We start from the raw sequence: 13,302 nt of genomic DNA on the forward strand, positions 1-13,302 counted from the left end.
GATGTGGTGAAACATGCCTACAACACCAGCATGGAGGAGGCAGAAGCAAGAGGATCATAAGTTCAGGTTAGCCTGGGCTACACAGTGAGATCCTCTCTAAAATACATAAATAAATGAAATGAAAATTTATTCATTTGCATGAGTCTCTAGTAAGACATCTAGGGAGGCAGGGTATCTTTTTTTAAGTCTCTGGTTGACATCTCTGCAATGGGAGGACCAGGGTACTCATGCATTCATCTAGACCTCTGCCTCTACTGGTAGCATAGTCAGAGTTTGCATCTTAGAGATGTCACTCTGTGTGTGTAAGGTGTGCTGGATGGAGTCAATTCCAGAGTCAAGGTGGCCAGTGGAGAGGCAATCGCAGGTTTTTTGGCAAGAGATAATGGTGAGATGGACAAGAATAGTGTGAATGGTATGAGGAGTAAGATTCAAGCTGGAGTGCACGGTTAACCTTCTGTCTTTTTTTGCAGGATCTTACAGTTGAAGATCTAATCCAGCCGTCAGGCAACAGTGAAGAGATGGACTCGTTCCTCCAAACAGTTGAGGAAATTGAGGAGTTTCTCCAAGTCTTCTCTGACCCTTATAAGGAACAGGCAAAAACCCCAGCTGTTCCAGAGCCACAGACCTCTATGGCTCTGACTGCCCCTGTGGAAGGCAGCCAGCATGATTCAACCCAGAGCCAGACAAGAATGATGACTTCTGAATGTTCTAACATCCCTGGGACTGTCCTCAGCCAGAACTCAACACCTCCCGGTACAGCCCTTGAGATGCCCCTTGGAGAACCAAGTGCAACTTTTTCCATGAATCAACAAGTGGCATCCTTTGATGAGATAAAACCTACAGCAGATGTCCAGATAACAGATGTCACTAACATCCCAAAGACATTGCACACTGATTGCCAGAAGACAACTGTCACTGAAAGCAAGACGACAATCCCTAATGAAGACAACCTGATGAAGACCCTAAGTGGTAACCAGACTCTCAGTTTGACGCAGATGACAGCCCTGTGTAGAAATGAGATGAACACTGTCAGTGATAATCACATTTTCCATGGAGGCCAGCCGGCAGCTCTTAAAGGGGACCATGTGTTAACCTTCAGTGGTGACCAGATGCTGATTGAGGACAATACGATGACTTCCAGTGGCAACCAGAACTGTGGGGGTCAGATGGCAACCTCTGGTGGTGGCCAAACTCTCAGTGGGGATCAGATGGCAACTCCCAGTGGCTACCAGACCCCATATGGGGGTCAGACAACAACCTCTGGTGGTGACCAGACATTATATGGGGGTCAGATGACAAGCCCCAGTGGCTACCAGACCCTGTATGGGGGTCAGATGACAACCTCTGGTGGTGACCAAACCGTCTATAGGGGTCAGATGACAAGCCCCAGTGGCTACCAGACCCTGTATGGGGGTCATATGACAAACTCCGGTGGTGACCAGACATTATACGGGGGTCAGATGACAAGTCCCAATAGCTACCAGACCCTGTATGGGGGTCAGATGACAACCTATGGTGGTGACCAAACGGTCTATAGGGGTCAGATGGCAGCCCCCGGTAGTGAGCAGACTCTCTACGGCAGCCAAATAATGTCTTTTATTAGTAACCAGACTCTCTGTGGTAGCCAGATGATGACCTTTGGTAGTGACCAGATCCTCTATGGGGACCATATCATGTCCCATCAGTCTTTATCATTGCCATACCCTGGATTTCTATATTTTCCAAGTTCATCTTTGATCCAACAACCACCTCCAGAAGAGAAATGGAGCCTCAAGAACCAGAGCTGTCAGTTCCAGAAGAATCCCGATGATTTGAAGCCCTACATCTGCACATACCAGGACTGTGGAAAATCTTACTCAAAGTCTTCCCACCTACGAATCCATAAGCGCAAACACACTGGTAAGCGAGGGCCCAGGTATATGGGGAGGGACAAGTGACCTTTATAAAACTTTGGTGTTTGCTATTTTGCTACCTCCTTTAAGCTTGGTACCCCAGAATATTGTAGGAAAGGTTGGCAAGTTTGAAAGGGTGGATTTAGCAACAAGTTCAAGTCATGGGCAAGAGCCAGTCTACAGCTTTTTATGGTACTGATTGTTCTGGGATGATCAAATAAGTAGGGTTTATATGATCCCTTGTGGAGGTTCTTGGGTTTTGCTTTTTTTTTTTTCTTTAGAGATGGGGTCTCACTCTTGCCTAGACTGTCTTGAACTCCTGGGATCAAGCGGTCTTCCTACCTTAACCTCCAAGTACTTGGGACTATGGATGCATGCCACTGTGCCTGGCTTGGAGGTTCTTCACTGTACCTGTAGTGGGACTGTGACATTATGGACCTCCTCTTAGGCCCAATAGACCTCAGGCCCCTTCTTCCCGTAGTCTTCATATTCCCCCTCTGACATTCCTCCTCTTTTCCCCTTTCTTTCCATCATTTACAGTTTTCCTCTTGTCTCTCCAGCTCACGCTACCCTCCAACTCTCTCTCTTCTTCTTTACACTCTTCTCTGTCTCTCTCCCACCCCAGCATGCACATCTTTTTCTTGTTCACTTTCGATATATCTCCCCCACCCTTGTCTGAAGTATGACAAGGCTCTCTTTCTCTGCTCTAGGGGAGAAGCCCTACGTATGCAATGTGATGGGATGCACATGGAAATTCTCCCGCTCAGATGAACTGAGCAGACACAAACGAAGGCACAGTGGGGATCGGCCCTACGTGTGTACTAAATGCAACAGGAATTTTGCACGATCTGATCACCTAAAGCAGCATGATAGAGTCCACAGATAAATTTTTACCCATGACTGTGATCCAGGAGTCAAGAGGAAATACGTATAGTAGAATATGTGTTGTCCCATACTAAGCCTTGTTTTCTTTGTACTATGTGCCAGTACAAAGTAGATATTTGATAATACTGGAGGTTTTTTGGTGTTTTTTTTTTGTTTTTTTTTTTTTTGTGGTACTGGGGTTTGAACTCAGGGCCTCATGCTTCCTGGGCTCTACTATTTGAGCCACTCCACCAACCCAGTGCTTAATATTATTTGTAAGCCTTAAAGTTTTCAGTTGTCATTATTTTCTAAAGCACACAGGAAAAGGTGTGCATTTTCGTATAAGAATTGGATAATTCAAAACTCAATAGAGTCAGAGCACTCTTCATTTACTCCCCTCTGTAGGACAGCCACTTTAATCAGTGTGCTGTGAATCCTTGTCTAGATTTTGTTCTGTGCATTTATAAAATGTCTTGTGAGACTGGAGCCCAGTACCATAAAAATTGTATTATTTTTATGCATCTCAATCCCCAGTACCATAAAAATTGTATTATTAAAGCTGTCAGAGCCTACATCAGACCAAAACCAAAGTGGAACCAAGAGATGATGAAAGGCAATGATCTCATGCTTGTATGTCTGATGTAAGAACTGTAACAGAGACTCTCCAAAAATCTTTAAGCATATACGCCTATGGTAAGGACTATTACAAGAACTCTGCCAGGACAAAAAACTCCAGATAAATTGCTTCTATGAAGATATCTCTCCGGCAACAGTGTTGTCACTGAGTAAATTACTGACCCCTGAAATGAGACCATGAGTCATGAACTTTGTTTTGGGACAACTTGTGTGAACTTTTTGTTATGGAAATTAATGGTGGTATCCACTTGAGAGAGCCTTTGTGCTTACCTTTTCTGCCCCAGTGAGTCTTATCAAGTTGAGCTCCTTTTTGGTAAGAGCTCCATTGATTTATTCAGGATATGGTCTGCATACCTTCTGGGACTATAAAAGACTTACATTTGACTGGGATGTAGCCCAGTGGTGAGCACTTGGCCTAGCATGTGTGAGCCCCTGGGTTCAATCCCCAACAGCATGAAACGACAAAAATCCCACCTTTTCTGATATACAGTTCATCTTGTGAACAGGTGATGTATTCTGCTTTGATCGTTTACACACTTCTGTAAATGATTTGGCTTTTTTCCCTTCTGCTTGTCCCTGAACATCTTTAAAGAGCAAAAATAAACCTTATAAAATTGTCTTTTGTCTTTGAGAGATTAATAAGAAACAGAAAGGGTTTCTCATGCTGAACGTGCCAGGACAGCTTGCCTTTATGGACTCTAGCTGGTTATATGTTCAAACATAAACATCCATACGTCCATTCTCTTGCACACTTAACCAATGGACACCTTACATCAAGAATAATGTAGCGTTCTAAGTTCTTATGGACTGGCAGAGTGGCTCAAGTGGTAGAGTGCCTGTTTAGCAAGTGTGAGGCCCTGAGTTCAAGCCCCACTACAGTCGAGAAAAAAAAAAAACTAGTGACTATCACTCAAATGCCTCATATTTGTTTTTTCTTACAACTAAATTAAAAGATTGATTCTATAAGGTTACACAATCCCAGTTGGCACCTTGTGATTTCAAAGTGCAATTAGGACTCAGACAATTGCCTCATTGCAAATTACTATCTCAAAACTGACAGACCCTTTCCTGTCCCGACCTTTCCCCTCTTTACTGAAACTCTTCCTCTTTATTCTCACCTGACTGAACTCTTGTCCACACTCCCCAGCTACTAGTCCAATTCTCCCCACAGCCACCAACTTAGTTTTTTTTTTGGCAGCACTGGAGTTCTAACTCAGGACCTCTCACTGGCTAGGCAGGCGCTCTTTCCTCTTGAGCCACTTCACCAGCCCCAATTTAGCTCTTAACGTGAAATTCCTAGGAAAGTTTCAAATAGGAAATGAAAAGGTTAAATGTGTTATTCTGGCATGTTAACCATTTAAGTTAAAAACATTTAAAAAACAGGTTCAAAAAAAGATTACTTCAATCTTTATGCTGTTTTTCAAGAACAGAAGAAAACACTGAAAGAAAGGAGTGTCTTTATCTTCAAGTACACAAAGTTGACAATGAGAGAATACTGTACAGACCTTAGAATAACTCTTACCTTATAAACCTCTGGATATAATTGAGCCACATTGTCATAGTTTACCATTCTTTGTTCAATCTAATATAAGGAAACTGACGCTTATTGCTTTGGCTGACATTACTGAACTGAGGTGTCCTATATCAGTTCTTATGTGAGCCTAGCTTGATAATTACTCCTAGGGGTTTTCCCTCTTTCCTTACTAAGTTGTTCTCCAAAAATTTGAGGGCCCTACTCTCAGGGTTTGCTTTGACTCCAATCCAACACTTGCGTGCATCTCACTGATGGAAAAAGTCCAGGTAAAATCAAGGGCAAGATCTACCTCACTCCTCATTTCCTTGGGGCACTTTGAAAAGCACTTTTCACCCAGAGCTGTAGAAGGGGAGTGGGCCACAAATCCCTGCTGCTACAATTTTCCTTGAAACATTTGAGGTTCTTCTTGACCAACCCACTCACCTCAGTCACTAGAGTTAAATCCCTTGGTGATTGAGGAATCAAGACAGCATTTTAAAACTACGTTTTGATGTTACACGAAACGAGGTAATATATTGTTATATGTATAAAGACCTATAAAATTCCAACATCCATTGTCATGCAGTCAGGGGTCAAGGTGACCAAACTGAAAGTAATAGCCCTTTAATTGCTGCTACACAGTAGCCAATGTTCTTTGCCCATGGAATTAAGTGACAGCACAGATAGGGGGAATTCTCCCACTGCCCCTAACAAAGGCCCTTACCTTTTTAAGAAGAGGGCTCTCTAGGGGAGGAAGAGGAGATAGGAGTGGAAAAGTACGGAGTCAAGTAGGAGAAAATACCCTGACCAAGGCCCCTGAAGCACTTAGGCTGGGTGGGAATGCAGCTATGCATGCAAGCATGGCCAGACCGTGGTCAATACTGGACAGTTCTCTTGGTGGCTTTGGACAGACCCAGCCTGCCCTACTCTCTCACAAGCAGTTCACAAGAGTACCTGCAGAATGTGCTGAGAATCGAGCATCCTGAGATAAGGGGAAATGGGTTGGAACTGCCAGGGCTTGGTTCCAGTGCCCCATAGAAACAGGGTATCCCTCAGCACGATATCCCAACAAATTGCATGACTCCAGGGTGTAAAACCCAGGGTGGGCTGCATCCCAAGATCCTTCAACTGCAGTGCAAGTGGGGCACATACACCCATCTGGACGGTTTTCCTGTGCTTTGGGGAACTTGTAATGACTCCTAGGTCTCTGTTGTCCCTTGACACCTATTTGTAAGTAATACAATAGGTGTCATTCATGTAATACGTATACAGGCATTCATTCTCATTAGAATCAGACAAGCTGGTAATCAGTGGGTCCTTGACTATAGAACTTCTTTGGAAAACTGCAGTACCCTGGCTTAATGTCTAGTCTAGGTGGGGAAGGCAGCTTCCCCATGAGGCTTGCCATGCAAAGTCTTGGAATTGCCTATTCTTAGGCCAGAAAGGACACACATAAGATTTTGTGTGAGCTGGGCACTGGTGGCTCACACCTGTAATCCTAGCTCCTCAGGAAGCAAAGATCAGGAGGATTGTGGCTCAAAGCCAGCCAAGGAAAATAGTTTGTGAGACCCTATCTCAAAAAATCCCATCACTGAAAAGGGCTGATGTAGTGGCTTAATATGTAAGCCCTGACTGAGTTCAAACCTAAGAACCACAAAAAAAAAAAAAAAAAAAAAAAAGAAAGAAAAAAGATTTTGTGTGATCTGGAACTGAGCTCTTCACCTTCAATCCTTGGTCCTTCAGAGGCCGAAGGACAAGTATAGGTTACCTCAGCATGCTCTCAAATGAACCAGATGTTGAAGGGCTGTGACCATACTTGATTTATCAGTCTGAGACAGTAACAAGCCAGAGCCATGATCGAAGTCATCCTGAGTAGGTGATAATGTCTGCTTGGAGGACTCAGTGTAGTCATGAGCCCCACTGCCACCAAGCCAGGGAAAGTACCCCAGAGCTCACTGACCAAAGGCCTTCTGTCTAAGCCTCCTAATGGACTTCCATTTGCCAATTCTGTTGATCTCTGTGTGGGCAATTGGATAGCTTTCCTGGTCTGGCCAGTAGGAAGTTAAGGGGTAACTAGTAAGCCAACACTACACAGGCCAAAGATTTGTGCTTCCAAAGCAAAGGTATCATCAATAACCTCAGTGGGGGAAAAGACAGGCAGTCACAATCTTTTCTAACTGATGACCCTGACAGTGAAAATAATCACACAGTCTATTAGGGTGAGAGTGAGTGCAAGAGAGAAGGCCACCATCGTTTTAGCCATAATACTCCCATGGAGAGGTGTGGCTCAAGCAGTAGAGCACTTGCTCTGCCAGTTCAAAGGCACAAGTTCAAACCCCAGTCCCACCAAAAAAAAAAGAAACCTCTTATAAAATACTTCCAATAGCAGATCCTGTGTCCACTTCTAGATGTTCTGGTTCCTCTAACTCCAACAGGAGCAAGTTGACATTTAGGGAGGTGTTTTACTCCTACAGAATACAGTTGTAGCAATGTCCCAGCTCCACATTAATAATGTTGGTGCATGTCTGTAATCCCAGCGCTTGGAAGACTGAGGCAGAAGGATCATGAACTTGAGGCCAGTGTTGGTGCACTTGAGGTACCAGAAAAGCCTTACCAGATCACTAATGACCTCCAAGGGTGTGTGCCTTTTTAGGAGGTTATTGGATCTCAAAGCCAAATAGTGCCTCTGGTCAGTGTTCTGCCATCACTCCAGTTTGTGAACTAGGAGGTTGCTGAGACCTATGACACACAATGTGTATCCCTGAGCCAGGGAGACCCATTGAGGGCCTCCCAGCATTTTGTTGGTAGAGGCCCCACTCAAAGGTACAGATTTTCTGGTAACCTAGTAGATGGAATACATGAAGATCTTCACGTGGTTTAGGGAGAACACCAATCACTGGACTTTATATTTATCAGGACAGGCCAAATGTGTGGAAATCTACCTCATTTCCACCTTGAGATGTCACAACCCTTTCTAAATTATGCTCAGGAATTTTACTAGATAATGGGTCTTTGTGTCTTCTTTGCATTAATAATGGCTCCACCATACTGTGGGTCAACAGAAGGACATCAGCATAACTCCTAGTCTTAATTTATTTTATGGGCAGGATTCTATAATTCATCTTCAGCTCATTGGAAGGGACTCCTGGCCAAATCCTCCAGTCTTTGTTGGGCAGTGCCACTTTCTGGGCCTACTATGATGATGTCATCACTATGACAGAAGCTGGAAGCTTTTTTCCAGATCACATTAATGGTAGATAGCCAGAGAATTTAGGTGGCCTTGTAGAAGAACAGTAAAGGTATATTATAGCACGTTGATTATGATTAACCTGATACAGGAGAGTGGTGACAAAGGCATTTGTGATGTCAACTGCTGTATACCCCAGGTGTTCTGAGCTTAGGCAATAATAGCTTCTATGACAATCACAGTATCAGGTTCCACCAGTGCCAAGAACATAATTGGCACTGGGCCTCCTGTAATCAATGGTGAGTCTCCAGATACCCGAGACCTTAGGCACAGGCCAGACAGGGCTATTGAATGCAGAATCTCCTGGAGAATCTTGGACTCCTTAAGATGGACAATATGACCGGTTATTTTTCTCCTCTAAGCAGCCAATTTTGTTTTGAGAAGACAATGGTACTAGACGCTGACAGGCATTGGATAGATTCACAGGTCATCCATATGCCCCACTAAAAAGCAGCAATTCTTATCAGGGCTTGGGGCAAAGGCAAGTGGGAGTGCACATAGTCAATATATTCAAACCAACAAGACAGTCAGTAGAGGGAGCCATAGGAGTAGAGGTTTGCAGGGACCCAAAGGGATTTGGGTTCTGTTCTGGGCAAAGGCTATCGCCAAAAAATCTCTGAATTTGATTACTCAGTGACAAAGTATCAACAGAGGAGACAGAGAAATTCATGGAACTCATGGAACTTCTATGTTGCCATAGATGACTTGACCAGTGGTTATTTCCCAGTGAACCTAGAAATGAGTCAGAGAGCCCTTACTTGGACCTCTTGGCTTTCAAAAATCAGTGTCTTAAGATTCAGTTGAGGTACTTTGTCAAATGCAATATCACAGGCCTTATGCCAAAGTCAAGGTCAATGGGGATTTGAAGATATAATTGCATCTCTTGGGCCTTTGGTTATTGTTGAACAGGTGACCTTGATCCCCCAAACTCTTTGTTACTGTGATGGGGAAATCATATAAGACTTTATGTTGTGGGGAAAGGGGAAGAAATGACCTAAACATTGTATGCACATGTTAATAAAAGTAAAAAAAAAAAAGACTTTATGTTGCAAGTGCAAGGCCCTGAGCTCCCACAATAAAATTAAATAAATAAAATAAATTCTCTGGTTTTGTGTTTGAGGCTCACCACTAAGATCCTTGCTTAGGTCAAGCCAGACTCCTCACCCAATTTAATAATTAAAATATTACCACTTTTGTGTGTGTGTGTGTCTGCCTATGTGCTCCCCATCCATCATTTTATCTTCAACAATTTAAAAATGATTTAGGGCTCAGTGCTACAGTGCTTGCCTAGTGTGTACAAGTCCCTGGGTTTGATCTCCAACATGGCAAAAATAAAATTTTCAAATAAAAATAATTTATAATTTTTCTTATTTTTGAACTTCATAAATATATTAAGTTATATATAGGTTTCTATCACTGGCTTATTTTCCACTCAACATTGTATGTCTATCCTGGCACTGGTGGCTCACGCCACCTACTAGCTACTCAGGAGGGAGAGATCAGGAGGATCGAAGTTTAAGGCCACCCTTAGTTCAAGCCCCACAACTGCAAATATATATATATTTATATAAAATGAACCAAATAAGTGCTGGTGAGGATGCAGGGAGAAAAAGGGACCCTCATACATTGTTGGCTGGAATATAAACTAGTTTAATCGCTATGAAAATCGGTCTGGAGATTCCTCTAAAAATAGAACTTCCATATGATCCTGCTAGACCATTCTTGAGCATATACCCATAAGAATCAGAGGAAGCATTCAACATAAACTTGTTTATTGCAGCACTCTTCACAATAGCCAAGTTATGGAAGCAACCTGGGTTCCCATTAAAATTCATTGATAAAGCTGGATGCTGGTGGCTCACGCCTGTAATCCTAGTTACTCAGGAGGCAGAGGTCAGGAGGATCGTAGTTCAAAGCCAGCCCAGACAAATAGTTCTAAGATACCCTATCTCGAAAAAACCCATCACAAACAAAGGGGTGGTGGAGTGGCTCAAGGTTTAGGCCCTGAGTTCAAGCTCCAGTTCTGCAAAAAAAAAAAAAAAAAATGCATAATAGAGACAATGTGGTAAATAAACACAATGGAGTAGTGTTCGGCAAATGTAATTTGCAGGGAAATGGATGGACTCAGTACATCTAGCCAGGTTCAAATACCACATATTTTCTCTCATATGTGAAATCTAGATTAAAAAAAAATAATATGAACATAAAAAGGGGACTATGTGGGTGGGGGAAACCACCAGGGAGTGGAAGGGGGAAAAAGTGAGGTGGGGAGAACATGATTGAAGTACATGTGTGCACATATGAAAAGGTCATACTGAAACCTGTTTATAAAAATTTGCAGGAAAGTTTTTAAAAGGGGGATTCAGGAGAAAGAAGATAAGAGTAAAAGGTGGTAAATATGATCAAAGTACATTATATGCATATATGGGAATATCACAATGAAACCTTTCCCTTTGTACAATTAATATATGCTAATAAAGTTTTGTTAATTTCAATCCTTGTCAGGTTGACCCTATTGCTTTTGGGCTGCAGTGAGACAGTACATCATGGTGGGCGTATATGGCATAGGAAAGTCCTCACCTCATAACCTCATAGCCAGGAATCAAAAAAAAACAAAAGAAAGAAGAAAGAAAAAGAAAGAGGATGGGCTGGTATTTCAATATCCCCTTCAAGGGTTTGCTCCCAATGGCCTAACTTCCTTCTACTAGGCTCTACCTCCTCAGTGTTCTACCACCTCCCAATAGCTCCACAAGTTGGGAACCAGCCTTTAACGCATTGGCCTTTGGAGGATATTTAAGATCCAAACTATAGCAACTGAAATAAAAAAGAATCCATAATGACTAAAACAAAACTTCTATGTTGTTAATACACTGAGGTGGGGGATGAGAGACCAAAGAAATATGGGAATGTACTTGGGTCTTACATTAAGTGCAACAACTATAAAAGAAAAAAATATAGCTAGTCCTCATTATTCAGATCTAATCTGCTGGATCATGAATTTTTGGACAAAATGAGTATATATTCCATTAACTTAATTATGAAAAATAGTAACATATTCCCAACTCATCCAAAAACCCCAATCATTCCTCTCAAATTTCACTAAAACTCATATAGCAATCCACCAAGGATTTCACATTATATAAAGCATTAAAATTCCCAATTACATATTTAAAACTTAATGAACTCATTAATAGACATGGTGGTATGCAGTATACAATGATACTAAGCAGTATTGGGTGCTAATTACATTCTCCTTTCACACCACAACAAGCATGCTCTGTGATTACATCAGTCTGAATCCAGTCAAGAAAGAGACAACACTGTGATTTAAACAGCGGAAGTTTAATGTAAAACTTAAATATATGATAAAAGACATAGTGGGGTTGAGAGAATGAAAAGAAGGAGAAGCTTGGAAAATGAGTCCTCTCTGAGGTTGGAATTCAGATCTCATTGGAGATGATGTAGCTGCAGAAGGTGGGTGGCAGAGAAGTCTGCTCATTTGTATCCCTGAGAAAGCAGAATCAGCCCACAGTCACCGGCCAAATGGAAAGCTAAATAGGATGCGAGCAAGATGTGGCCTGGGAGTGAAGGCGTGGGAAGCAGTGGAGGTACTGGGGTGGGCAGGTGGCATGGACACACAGTCTCCGTGATGGAAGGGCCAAAGCGTTGAGGGAATTAAGGGAGACAAATCTTGGGAGTCAACAGAGGGTCTGGGGACACTTGGATCTGGTGTGGATAAGAGGCCAGAAGTATGTAGTGTCTATATTAAGAGGGCTGAAGAAAGGTGATCACCAGGATGGCTTGCAAGATCAATGAATAATGTGGAAAATGGATAGACAAACACAACAGTGGAATAAAATAACCTATAAATAGATACAAATACATATGGAGAATAGCTATATAATGAAAATAACATCCCACCTCACTAGAACAAGGATGAACTTTAAGAAATTGTGCTTCATGACAACCAACTAGCAAAAGCTAGAATTAGCCAGATGTGTTGGGCACATACCTATGATCCCAGCACACAGGAGGCTGAGGAAAAATGAATGTGAGTTCAAGGCCAGCCTGGGCCACATAGTGAGTTCCAGACTGGTCTGGGGCCATATAGTAAGATCCTGTCTCAAAAAACAACAGGGCTGGTAGAATGGCTCAATTGGTAGAGTGCCCATCTAGCAAGTGTGAAGTCCTAAGTTCAAACCCCAGTATCGCTAAAACAACAACAACAAATAAAGCTAGAATGACAGGTTAAAAGGAAAAACTGGGGGGATAAGATGAGAGATGCTTTGGAACACCCCAACACATTCCTGGGAATCTAGAAGGCCACACACATATATGCAGAGGCTGTGAACATTCTCAGGAAACACCTGAGAAGGCTCTATGCTCTTCTCCCTGGCAAACCTGGTTTTGTGCAGGTAGGAAGTAAAGGCTAAGAAGGAGCTGTCACTGCCTGGCTATGAGTTGAAAATGTGCTACCTCAGTATGCACAGACCAGGTGGGCAAAGATTGTAAGACTTATCTGCTCCAAGTGTCTCAGGAAATCTCTGTCCAATAATCAACTTGATAAAGTGACTAAGCAGTGAATTCAGTAGTCACACACATCAAAGATAGACTTCACTCAGTAAAGTTAGTAAGCAGATAACAATAAACAACCCTAAGGAGGGAGAACCCAATTTCCAAGGTTGTCACTTTGTTTAAAGTATCTAGTTTTTAACAAAAATCATGGGACCATGATTGGGTATTTTATTATAGTGATGGAAAGCTGAATAACAGAAATCTAAAGCAGAGAGTTTAGTTGATAAAAATGTTTCAATATTAGTTTATTAATTACAATGAATGTACAATACTAAAATGTAAGGTTTTTGGTGGGAGGTACTGGGGCTTGAACTCAGGGTTTCATACTTACAAAGCAGAAGCTCTACTGCTTGAGCCACAGCTCCAGTCCATTTTGCTGTGGTTATTTTGGAGTTGGGGTCTTGTGAACTATTTGCCTGGGCTGGCCTCGAATCTTAATCCTCCTAATCTCAAGTAGCTAGGATTACAAGCATGTGCCACCGGCCATAAGATGTTAACAGTATAAGAAACTCAAGGTGGAGTATCAGAATTCTCTGGGGCTCTGCCATAGAGCATTTGCCTAGCAGGTACGAGGC

This window comes from Castor canadensis, chromosome 7, assembly GCF_047511655.1.
Source record: "Castor canadensis chromosome 7, mCasCan1.hap1v2, whole genome shotgun sequence".
Lineage (NCBI taxonomy): Eukaryota > Metazoa > Chordata > Mammalia > Rodentia > Castoridae > Castor > Castor canadensis.